Source organism: Tursiops truncatus, unplaced genomic scaffold (genome assembly GCF_011762595.2).
Source record: "Tursiops truncatus isolate mTurTru1 unplaced genomic scaffold, mTurTru1.mat.Y mat_scaffold_39_arrow_ctg1, whole genome shotgun sequence".
NCBI classification, from domain to species: Eukaryota; Metazoa; Chordata; class Mammalia; order Artiodactyla; family Delphinidae; genus Tursiops; species Tursiops truncatus.
Genome location: NW_022983296.1, coordinates 234,108 through 246,698, shown reverse-complemented (window position 1 = coordinate 246,698; position 12,591 = coordinate 234,108). Strand labels below are relative to the sequence as shown.

The 12,591-nt window shown below is 43.7% G+C and overlaps 1 pseudogene; it reads right to left on the bottom strand.

Moving 5' to 3' along the window:
* Positions 1-3,413: 3,413 nt before the first annotated feature.
* LOC141277748 (NOP protein chaperone 1 pseudogene) lies at positions 3,414-9,247 on the bottom strand (annotated as a pseudogene).
* Between the last annotated feature and the right edge of the window lie 3,344 nt (positions 9,248-12,591).

Below are 12,591 nucleotides of genomic sequence, written 5' to 3'. Positions count from 1 at the left end.
CAGGTGGACTCTCAACCACTGTGCCACCAGGGAGGTCACTCCCTATGTGTTCTTCACCTTTGCTCAAACTTGAAAATTGAATGTAACATATGCAGATTATTTTCTTAATTGTAAGTGTGTATTGAGGAGAAAGTGTATGATAGACAGAATGAAATGTAGGGCACTGGACAGCAAATGACAGATTAGGGAGCTCGAAGCCCTCACTCCCCGCCAGTAACATCAATACAGCCACCAGGGTTTGTCAGCACAGGGGACCCAAGAAGTGGCAACAATGATCTCTTTTCTGCTCCCACCACTCTCTGACCTGGCAGGAGTACAGATTACCTGCCGATATGTGTGTGTGCATGTGCGTTTCTTTTTTCTTGGTGCCACAGCTGGACTTGCTGATTGAGCCTGCGTGTTTTAAGAAAGCAATGGCCATGTTGCGCTAACAATACAGTGGACCCTCCATCGCTCTTGTGTCTTTGGGAGTTGAATGCACACAAAATTTGTATGATGGATCCAGGCGCGAACTTCCAGTTGTCCTCTTGGCTCATACCTGCTATGTCAGGGGAATGTCCTTCCCTTGGGAAATCAGCTCAAAGCTTTTGGAGAGAAAGGCTGCACAGGTGTAGGTTGGGACCAGCAACCCTTGGCATGGACGACTGGGCAAACCAAGTGAATTACTAAGAGTTCCTGATATGAGGAAAGAGACTGAGGACATAGGGAGGCCAGGCCTGCAGAGTGAAAGTTCTTGCCTGTAGGTAGCTCTGGGTGTGGGTGGAGGAGAGACATTGAGGGGCTGAGATGCCAGCTGCCTGTCCCAGGACTGCAGAAGGAGGGGGCAGAAAAGCAGGAAGTGTGGCTCATGTTTGTTTCTGACACACTCATCCTTCTGGTTCTTGACTCCAGGCTGTAAGGAGGAATTTACTCTTGTTTTGCAAAGTTGCTTTACCTATTCCAATCCTCTACTTTTCCATTTACTCTTTTCAAAAGATATATATAAACTCGCTATTTTCATTAAACAGCTTGTCATCAACATTTTTTCCAAGTCAATACCTATACATCTAGCTCATTTTAAAAAAAAATCAATAAACCAAAGCACAAAGTGATATTACTGTATTGTCTGAATATACTTGAAATTTACTTACCTGGTCCCGCTCATTGGCTGTTTTCTAAATGTTCTGTTCTTAAGTAATACTGAGATCAATATTCTTAGTACAGATGTATTTGCACAAATGTTCCCACCTACCCACTTCTTGTCATTTGACTTTGCTTGTGGAATATGTAAAGATCAATTAGGTGGTCAAGTTATCAATCGTTTCCTTTATGGCTTCTGGGCCCTGGTTTTTATGTTTTACTAACATCTCCACTCTGCAATTACAGAATAAAATGTCCGTGTTTTCTATTGGTACGTTCATGGTTTCAGCTTACAGTTCACGCAGTCCATCCCCCTGCAGAATTTTCCTTGTTTACAGCGGCCGGCGGCCCAGGAATAGCGTGAGGAGCGCGTCTCCTTCGCGGCAGCCTCCCGGCACCATCCTCCCAGCTCCTCGTCTCCCGTCTGCTGCCGGGGTCGCGCCGTGTCGTGCCGACCCGGGCGCTAGCTCCGAGGCGGACTCCCGGAGACGAGCTCGGGCGTTTGGGCGGCCGGCACTGCACCCTCGCCGTTCGGCGATCGGGATCCGGCCCGGGGACGTTCGAGCCGGTGGTCGGGCGCCACCTGGCGGCCGCTTTTATATCGTCCCTTGTCTCCGGAGCTTCGGCGATCTTCGCGAGGGCTGACATTCGGACGCCGGGCGCGAGGCAGCGTTCCGGGAGCCCGGCTATGCGTGTGGCGACGGTCCCGGTGGTCGCGGGGCATGGGCTCCTCCTGCGTTCGCTGGAGATTGGGTGTGTAGGTATATGAGGGTGTGATCGTTTTCTCGCTCCCTAGTGGGCTGTGAGGGTTGCCTAGCTTGGTCGACCAGCAACCGCCCGTGCCCCTCCAGCCACGAGAATTAAACGGACTCGACTCTACCTGGGCCGCCCGCCGCGTTGTGTAGGGAGAGGTCTTGCGAGCCCTCCGGAGCGCCTGAGTCTTGATGGTCCGTCCTTCTCAGTCACTTTAGGGGCGTTCATTTTCTACCACTTCGGTCCACGAGCGTCCCACTCCGGACGTGGTGAACGCACCGGGCACGGGCGCTGAGGCTGCTGGAGGGCCCGATGAGCATGTTGGATGGCGCGCTTGGGTCCCTGTCTCCGGCGCATGGGCGCTTGCTGCTCTCGCGGGATTTGGACGGGCAGACATTCGTAGTGTGAGGACGGCACTGTGCTCTCTAGAAGTTCTTGAGTGGTGGGTCTGGGCGGTTCGACCGGCACTCCCTTTCGTCCCTTGCGCGTGAAACGCCCACATTGAAGCACGTGGTCAAGAGGGGGTATCCATCCCCGGAGTCGTCCGTGTGGCCCGGTGGTCGTACTTCCGCTTTCAAAGTGTCGCCTGAGAGTGGTTCTAAGTCTCCTACGGACGTGGACGCCGCCAAGTTTCCCCCGGCCTTCTCTCTTGATCCCGTTCGCCCTTTTTCCCAAATATGTTTTTCTCCGCAGTGTGTAGGGCCCGAGTGGCGTAAGGAGGAGGCACTGGAAGTGCGACCTCGGCCTTCACGTCCTCCTTCACACGGGACCGCCACGCCCCGTCCAATAGGACGCCCGGTGCTGCTTCTTGGCCGCCTTGGGAAAACGGTGCGTCCCGGTGCCGTCGCCGTGGTGGAGCTCCTCCCCTGCGGCCATTTTCTCCGAAAACCGCAAGAAGCGGTCATGGGGCTCCGCAGACGGTATTCCCCTGCAAGCCGAACTGCGTCTACGGGGGAGCGCCCGGCGTCCCCACTTCTGTTGGCCTTGTCGGCGAAGCGCTTGTGTGCATCAGGTGCTCTCACCACAGGTGAAAGCAAAGACAGTCGCGGCGAGAGGGGAGGGCGCTCCAGGCGCAGCCACGGTTCCGCCTGTGGCTTCGTGGTTGGAGAAGCCTAACAAATGGGGAAATGGGAAGGTGCCTGGGGCGTCTGGTGATGGTCGTGAGGAGGCATGAGGCGATGCGCGGTCCTGCGTGGGCGCGGTTGTCAGAGGCTCCTCGTGAGAATCTCGTACCGGAATTGCCTCTGAACGCGCGTGTGGACGAGGAGACAACCCGGGGAGAGAAATGGGACCTGTGGTGGGCCAGAGGGGATGAGTTCGGACGGGTGGAGGCGCATCTTCTCTTCCGTGCCATCCAGATCTATCCCGGTGGTTTTTCCTCCATTTGGTTGTTACCTGGCGTCTGCTGCTGCAAGGACGACTAGATGACCATACAGCGTTGTCGTGGCAAGAAACAATTTCAGTGACTTGAGAATTTGTTTTGAGATCCACTAGTGTAGACACTGGTGAAGTGAGAAATTCCGAGATCTACAGAACTGAAAATTACTATTGTTACTCAACAGCATTGTAATTACCATTGTTTGTAATTAGTGATAAAACAGTTGAGTCACACAGAAGCTGTCTAATTGGGGATGATCAAAGAGGGGTTTTCAGTATTTCTAAATCCTGCTAAATGGGCAGAGAGCAAGGTGGAGACAGCAGGTATGTGCCAGCTAAGGCTGTGCCAGGTAAGGTTGTAACGTGTGTGAGAATAAAGAGAGGTGCTGAGCAGATTATGGAGGGTTTCTGAATGGTACAAGAGGCTGGAAAGCATTCTTAAAGATATGTGGGGGGATAGATCTGATAAGTTGCAGTTTACAGAAAGAGAAAGGCTCATTGCTAGTCTCCACAGAAGGATTCAGCAACAGAGTATGTTATCAAATGCTCTGTTAAAAACACTGCAGTTTATAAATCCTTTAGAAACATACCTTACACATTTGCTAGCAGCAGAATTATGCATTGCTGCATTGTTTGTAATATAAACAGATTATTGAATATCAGCGTGCATCCCAACGTGGATTGGCAAAGTGCATTATAGTACGTCATCCATTCAGTGCACTGTCGTGCAGGAAACGATGTCTTGATAGAGGATAATTTGCAAGATACTGTCAAATGAATAAAAGCAAGCTATAACAGCACCGTGCCTAGCGTTCTACTATTTGTCTTTTAGGGTGCCAAGGAGAAATGTATATTCATATTTGCTTGTATGCACATAAAGACACTCTGGAAGTTTGCAGTGGGAAACCAGATGCATGGCTACCTGTGGAGGGCAGGGGCTCCTGGGCAAAGAGGGGGAGGCGGTGCAGGGCACAATGTAATGCAATTTTCAGGACCTTCAACCATGTACATGTATTACAACCTCTCTAGAAAGCCAAGAAATTGAATTTTTTAAACCTCCAAGGATTAAAATGCATTTACTATTTCTACCAACTGAGTACATGTCAAGTTTGTTTCACCATGGAGCTATGCCTTCTCTAAAGTGTCTACTCAAGCCTTCCATGGTGATTTTGACTATTTTCCCTTACTTTGGAAGCAAAGAAAACCAGGGGAATCAACGCATGTGTAGTTCATCAGCCCGTGCAGTGGCTCCCCTGCGTTTTTCTTTCAAATAGTTTATACACTTTGTTTTTTGGTGCTATTTTCATAAGTTTTATTTGCAAGATAGAGGAGAAATAAAGCTGTATTAGGGTTTTGCTAGGGTTGCCAGAACAAGATAGTGCAGACTGGGAGGCTTAATTTTCTCACAGCTCTGGAGGCTTTGAGTTCAAGATAAAGGTGTCTACAGGTTCAGTTTCTTCTGAGGCCTCTCTCCCTTGCTAGCAGATGGCTGCATTCTTGCTGCATCCTCAGATGGACTTAACTCTATGAGCTGAGTGTGCATGGCTGTGTCTTAATCTTCTCATAGGGGCACAGCTCTGGGTTAGGGCTCACCCTTGTGACCCATTTTAACTTCATCTCTCCTAAGGCCCTATTCCCAAATGCAGTCACATTCTGAGATACAAGAGTCTGGACTTCAATATGTGAACTTATAGGGTTTCAGTTCAGACCTTAAGGGAAGCTGCTCCCCGTTGGTTGAAGCAGAAATCTCAGAGGAGAGAGGAGTCTTCCCACATGGCCTAGAACTTCTTGACACAGCCAAGTCATGACCCATAAGCCTGATTCCGTGGTTTTGCATGTCTCTGTGACAGAGAGTGGAGGTCAGGGAATGAATAAGGAATTATGTCCTCAGTACATTGTCACTAAATATTTCTGCCTTTTGGAGGCCAGATGTTCACAAAAGTAAAGAAGTTATGTTCTGCTCAGCAAATTTCGGCCTTGGAAGTACACAACACACTGAGGAATCAGCCTAAGTGTCTCCCATATCCTGATCAGGCCACGGACACAGGAGCAGGAGACAGCCATTAGAGGCCACAGCCTTGCTGGGAAGCAGGTGCATCACCAGTTTAGCTCAATCAGATCTGTGTTCTAGGTGCTGAGCTTGAGGAAGGTGTCAGTCCTGGGACACTGTGGACACGATGCAGAAAAATTACCTTAAACCCTGAGTCATACTTAAATAGAAAAACTGTGAGATATTAATTCTTATTGCCTCCACTGAGCTATAAACTTGGTGAAGGTGGTTATGTTTTACGTTTCACCTCTTAAATCTCCAGAAAATTCCACATGCTGGAATCCTGGAGACTCTCAATAAATATTTGTTACTTTAATGAGTGGTGTGTGAGAGAGCTACCTGCTTTTTCTTGAAGACTCTTGTCCTATGATAATTTACAAAATCCAGAACACTTGGGAGATATGTTCTCCCTTAAGTATCTGATGGATACTGTGGACCCTCCACCTAGTAATGCACATGCACAGACACAAACACATTGCTGCAGTCGGCCTCAAGTGTTCTATTTTCCTCTTTTCAAGCTCATAGACCAAACCTTTAGCATTCTATATATATGGGCTTTATACTCGTTTTGTGTGTGTGGGTGTGTGCGTACATCAAGAAAGAAAATGGATTTGAAGGGAGAGAACACATCATGTAACTCCTGCCCTCTCTCAAGCCAATCCGACAGCAAATGAACTTAGGACATAGGCATTCTCCACGGGGACCATCTCTTTTCCCCAGGTCTTTATTTTTATTTTTAACATCTTTATTGGAGTATTATTGCTTTACACTGGTGTGTTAATTTCTGCTTTTATAACAAAGTGAATCAGCTCTATAGCCTGTTCCTTATTGATCAGCACGATTCTCATTGGAGGAAGAATGGAACTCGGGAGGGGGCCAAGTCCCTCTGACTTCCCTGGCTCAGGGTGCAGAGGGTGGGAGGGGTGCCCCAGCCCCTTCCCCTGCTCCCTGCCTCTGGTTACTCCCTGAAATGTAGGGGCCACATCCTCAACTGCAGAAGCAGAAAAGCCACTCCTCTTTTTGCTTAGTGTTCTCATGCAATATCTCTTCCAATATTTTCACTTTCAGCATATGAATGTCCTTACTTCTGAGTGAGGCTCTTGTAGACAACATATAGTTGGACCCTTTATATGTCTATCTTGTCCATCTTTGTTTTTTTAATGTTATTAAATATTCACCTATATTTTAGTATGAAACTTATAATTTTATTTCTTTATATTTAAATCTTTAAGACCTACATAATTTATCTTAGTATCCAAATTGGTTTAAAAACAGCCACCCCTGACTCTGTATATTAAATAATTCAACCATTTTACACTTAAAACGACATCCCTATCACATATTAAATTTTTGTTTTTCCTTTTCCTCCTATGTCATAAGAATGTCCAGAGGAACTGAATTTAGTTGACTTCTTTAACTGTATAGACTACCTAGGCGTATTATATGAGAAGGCCATAGCAGGAGAGAAATATAATTCTACACACTAGTATGTATTCTAGACTGACTAGTCTCTTTCACTGACCATCAGACTATTTCTACTTGGCTTTGTATTTCCAGTGAAGTTACACTTTCATATCTGCATGGATACCATGGCTTAAAATGCCCTGTACATCCTCAATATACCTGTAAATTCATTTATCGACATCATTCAGTGCCTACTGTGTACCATGCACCAAGCTAAGGAGTGAATCAGACAAATACAACTCTTCCCACAATGGGGCATGAATATTATCTGGTAGAAGACAATCCTTAAATATTCACACCAGTAATCCATCACAGCTGTTTGGTGCTACAAAGTATACCCTTTGCAGCTGAGAAGTCTTGTTTCCAGATCTGTTCACTTCTGCATACTTTGAGTGCACAGCCGATTTCCAATTCCCAATGAAAAATACCAGAAGGAACTTGGAGAATTATCTTCAGCGTATTTACAAGATGTTATAAGCTAATGAGAGGAGTAGGAAAAAATAATTAAAACAAACCCCTAAAATATTAGGCAACAAAGTCTCATGAGCTCAATGCACTTGGAGACAGTCCTTTAAATTCTCAGGTCTATATCCTGAGCAAAGCCAGGCCCATGGCAGATGAGGTCCCAAACAAGTTAAATAAGATCAAGAATGTGGCAGAAAGGCAACTCCAATGCAGGATCATTTTGCCTTTTGAAAGGGAAAACCTGTTACTACCTCTTTATGTACTGTGCCCTATTTTCCTGGGGTGTTCCTATTCTCTACAATTAATAGGTTTCAAAATTGTGGGCAACTGGAAGGAATAATTTTATTAGCTGAAACAAAAAATTCCTTTATGAGAAAAAGAAAAAAACCCAAAAAACCCACAAAATTTTCCAACCAGCAAATTTTACATGCATTGAGAAGCTACAGAGTCACTGACAGTGATTAAACCACAGAGCACCAGTTTTCCAGCTCAAACTGGAAAGGATTTGTTTTTTTTAATTAAAGTAGATATGTCTGAGGGCATCTAAATATAATTCTTTTCTTTGTAAAAAAGTTTTTCCTCGGGGTGGGATAGGGAGGGTGGAAGGGAGACGCAAGAGAGAGGGGACATGGGCACACATGTATACATATAGCTGATTCACTCTGTTACAGACCAGAAACCAACACAACATTGTGAAGAAACTATACTCCAATAAAGATGTTTAAAAAAAAAAGTTCTCCCTCAATGAACCCATTTTGATGGTAAAAAATAAATATGACTTTATAATAACCTAAAAAGAAACCCAACCTAAGTTTTTGTTTTGTTTTGTTTTTTCAGTACGCGGACCTCTCACTGCTGTGGCCTCTCCCGTTGCGGAGCACAGGCTCCGGATGCGCAGGCTCAGCGGCCATGGCTCACGGGCCCAGCCGCTCCATGCATATGGGATCCTCCTGGACCGGAGCATGAACCCGTGTCCCCTGCATTGGCAGGCGGACTCTCAACCACTGCACCACCAGGGAAGCCCCAAGAGGCCAATTTAAAACAAAAACAAATGGGTAACTTGTATTTTTACTTTAAAATAAGTTTGAGATTTCTGAAGTCTATGCTGATGAAAGAGGATGCCAACAAATTCACTCATCACCATACATAAAGTTAAGCTTTCTAAACTAAACCTCTTTAGCATGAGATCAAAAACAGTCTGCTCTTAGAAGAGTCCCCAAATGCTATCTCTTCCAACTCTTTAAAAGCTAGCTTCTGTTTCTCCAAGAAGCAAAATACATTCATTTTTGCAAACAAACACCATAGGTATCCGAAATGCAAAATAACCAGCAAGCCACATTCTTTTCCACAGAATTAGCGGGAACTATCACCTGTTTCTCAGATTGTTTATGTCCCTGTTTTCTTTTTTTCACTGGCAGGACGGTCCAGAACCTCTATTTTGCCTTTTCCATCTTCTGAATGAGGAAGCTTAATTGTATCGATGGTGACTTCACGTTCAGAAGAGGTGCTATCATCTTCATCCTCAAATTCTGAACTGTCCTCTGAACTGTCTTGTGAATTCTCTTGTGAACTGTCATCTTCTTTTGAATCAGACTGATTCATCTCAAACAAGATCATATCCATTTGCATAACTTTTCCGAGAGTGTCAATATTTTCAATATTGAAATGACCAGGTGGTGCAGTTGATATTCCTTTCCTTAGCTTTTTGTTTGCCTGAGCCATCTGTGGGAGAAAGCTCTGTACCTGGTCCAATAGGGGACTCCTCTCTATCCGACCTGTTTGAAGAGTGGAATTCTTTCTGGAATTACGCTTGGAGTTGATGAGCAACCTGTCCCATATACCTCCGCGGCCGCCCCTGCCCTCCATCAGCAGCTCTCTAGACACCAAGACCCTGGAGCTGTCCCGGGAAAATGACGAACAGCTCGCATCGGGCTGGGATTTGCCGTGGGCCTCCCTGCTGCTCGCCTGTCTTCAGAGCAGCCCCTCCAGGCCCAGATGCCAGAAAAAGGCTGGGGACATCTTTGTTTTTTAACTGATGAGTTTAAGACATATATATATATATATATATATATATATATATATATATATATATATATATATATATATATATATACATATATATAAATTACTGATATGGAATGACATTTAATTGCCAATTTGTTTTCTGTAATGTCATATAGCTTTTCTGTCCCACATTTTCTCACATACTGACGTCCTTTGTTCTTACTTTTTGTACTCATTTTCAAAATTAATTTCTTTGGCTGTGCCACGTCTTAGTTGTGGCCTGGGGGACCTTTGATCTTCTTTGCAGCATGCAAACTCTTAGTTGTGGCATGTGGGATCTAGTTCCCTGACCAGGGATTGAGCCCAGGCCCTCTGCATTGACAGCGCGGAGTCTTCGCCACTGGACCACCAGGGTAGTCCACTGACTTGACTTACTTTTAATTTCCTTCTGTGTATATTCTATAGATAATCAATTTGTGGATACCATGGAGGTTACATATAAAATCCTATCAAACTAGCTTAAACTGATATCAACATAATTTTAATCACATGCAAAATCTCTATTACATCTCCAATTACATTACACATTAATTACATGTTATTAATGTCACAAGTCACATATGTATACATTGTTTTCTGTTAATGTAGATGTACGAATTCGTTATTTGGGGATGCTATAACAAAATGCCACAGCTTGGGTAGCTTATAAACAGAAGTTTATTTCTCACGGTTCTGGAGGCTGAAGTGTGAGATCAAGGTGGTTAGGTAAAGGTCTTTTTCTGAGTCATAGACTTTTCATTATATCATCACCTGGAGGAAGGGGCTAGAGAGCTCTCTGAGGTCTCTTTTAAAAGCACACAAGAGACTTCCCTGATAGGCCAGTGGTTAAGAATCCATCTTCCAATGCAGGGGACATGAGTTCGAACTTTGGTCAGAGAACTAAGATCACACATGCCAATGGGCAACTAAGCCCATGCACCACAACTATTGAGCCTGTATGCTGGCTCTACAGCCTGTCTGCCACAACTAGAGAGCCTGTGTGCTGCAACTACCGAGCCCCCATATCACAGCTAGATATGAAGCCTGTGCGTCACAACAAAGATCCCACATGCTGCAACTAAGAGCGAATGTAGCCAAATAAGTAAATAAATACATATTTTAAAATAAAAGCACACACATTATATTCATGGTGGCTCTGCCCTCATAACATAAGCACCCCCCAAAGGCCCTACATCCTAATACCAACACATTTGGAGGTTGTATTTTTAACATATGAATTTTGGGTGAAACAATCATGCAATAGCAATAAATTTATAATTATTTTAATATTTTGGTTTAAAAAATATCCTAGAATAATAAAAAGTATAGCCAAAAGTCAAAATTATAGTGTTTTCTCTATTTGTCCATTTATTTACCTTTATCACAGACATATATATTTTCATATGGCCTCAAGTTACTGGTGTCCTTTCATTTGAACTTGAAGTACTCACTTTAGCATTTCTTGAAAGATCGGTATTATGGTACTGAACTCCTTCAGCTTTTGTCTGAGACTGTCTCTCATTTTCCTCATTTTTGAAGAATAATATTGTAAGATATAGAATTGTTGGTAGGTAGTTTCTGCCATGCTTTAAGCATATCATTTCACTCTCTTCTGGCCTGCAAAATTTCTGATGAGAAAGCAACTGATAATCTTACTGACAATCACAATTAAGTGGATCATAATAATTGTCACATATAACTTTGTTTATATATATTTCTTAATGCTAACCTATTTACAAAAGTACTTATTGTTTCAAAATTTTGTATTTATCATTCTAAGATTACTTAACAAATCTATATTTTTATTCTACTTATTTATAAAATAAGAGGTTATTAGCCAAAATTATGAATTTATAGCTGAAATGTGTGGTAAAACATTCTTGATAAGCATTTTTCCATGTCTGAGAATTTTGATATGAACTCAGGTTTTCAGTTTGATTTTAGCATTGATAGATCCAGTGTGAGAATTCAATGTTGACTAAGGAATTAAAAATCCCTCAGGGCTCTCCTTCATTCATTACAGTAAAAGTGTGTTCTATGCTGTGAAAACTCATGTGTATTTAAGTCTATTCAATGATATTCTCCAGTTAAAATGATCTCCATGTCAGTTACATACACATAGTATGTAAATCTTCTGCATGGACATCCCCCCTTTGTAGCATTTCTACTAGCTATCATCAAAATTCAGTCTAATTTAGTCCATAAAGTGAACACTTTATGCTGGTCTGGTGTTTACACTGCACTGTAACTGAGTTCTATGAGTCTGCTGAATTCCTAACTTACCTCATTCCCAGGTTTCACATGTGGATGACCAGGGTTCACACCTGAAGAAATTTACTATTTTCTTGCAGCTACATTGTTCCACCAGGAAAATAACTTGCCTGGATATCATTTCTTGCTTTTCATGGTCACAGTTTTTGCTTGAAATAAGACAAAAATAATAATTAAATTAAATAAATTAATAAGAAGTGACACATGTGACATTTGGGGATTAAATTGTTGAAAAGTACATTACATGGGGAAAGAACATGAATTTGAGGAATACACCAGTGAATAGAAACATGGTTTAGAAAAATGTTAATAAGATGTTCAGTGTTTAGGTAAAAGAAAAATAAAATAAATTCAGATGCTACAGGGAATATGAGAGGAAACATTATTAAAGAGACCATGGCAAAGACAAAAACATGAAATTTTAACTCCCACGTGGACAGGAATTTTGCTTCTCTGAGGTGAAAAGTACAGGGGGAAACGTGAAGAGAAATTGATGTGTGATGCATAATGACAGAATCTGGATAATTTGACTCAATGGCTTCACATACATTTCTAAAAATATCCTTTAGTCGAGCCAACCTCCAGTTGACATTCCAAGTGTCCTGCTCCCTCCCCACACAGAGCACATGTGTCTGGAGCTGACTTGGACCCCAGCCTGGGGAAACCCTCCTCTTCCCTCCACACCTACTCTTCTTGCTCCAACTGGGAAATTATATCTGTTTTGCAGAGCGGATGCCCTGGTACGTGTGGGAAATGCTAGATGGATTTAAAGTTCTGTGCTGAGAACAGTGCATGCAATGCAAGCGCAGGACAACATGCCAAGGCTCAAGTGTGGGGGCATCAATGGCAGCCCAGGTTCGAGCACCCTGAAGGGGGGAAACACTGAAGGTTGTCACCTGACACTTCACTCAAAGACAGTAAAAGTCTCTGGTTGCTGCTGTTCTTGCCCAAGAAGAAAGACAGGCTGCAGGCTGCTTACACGTCTCAGCCAGGAAGGAAGCAACGTTTTCATAATGTGGTTAACACTCTTTTCTAACAGAATCCAATAA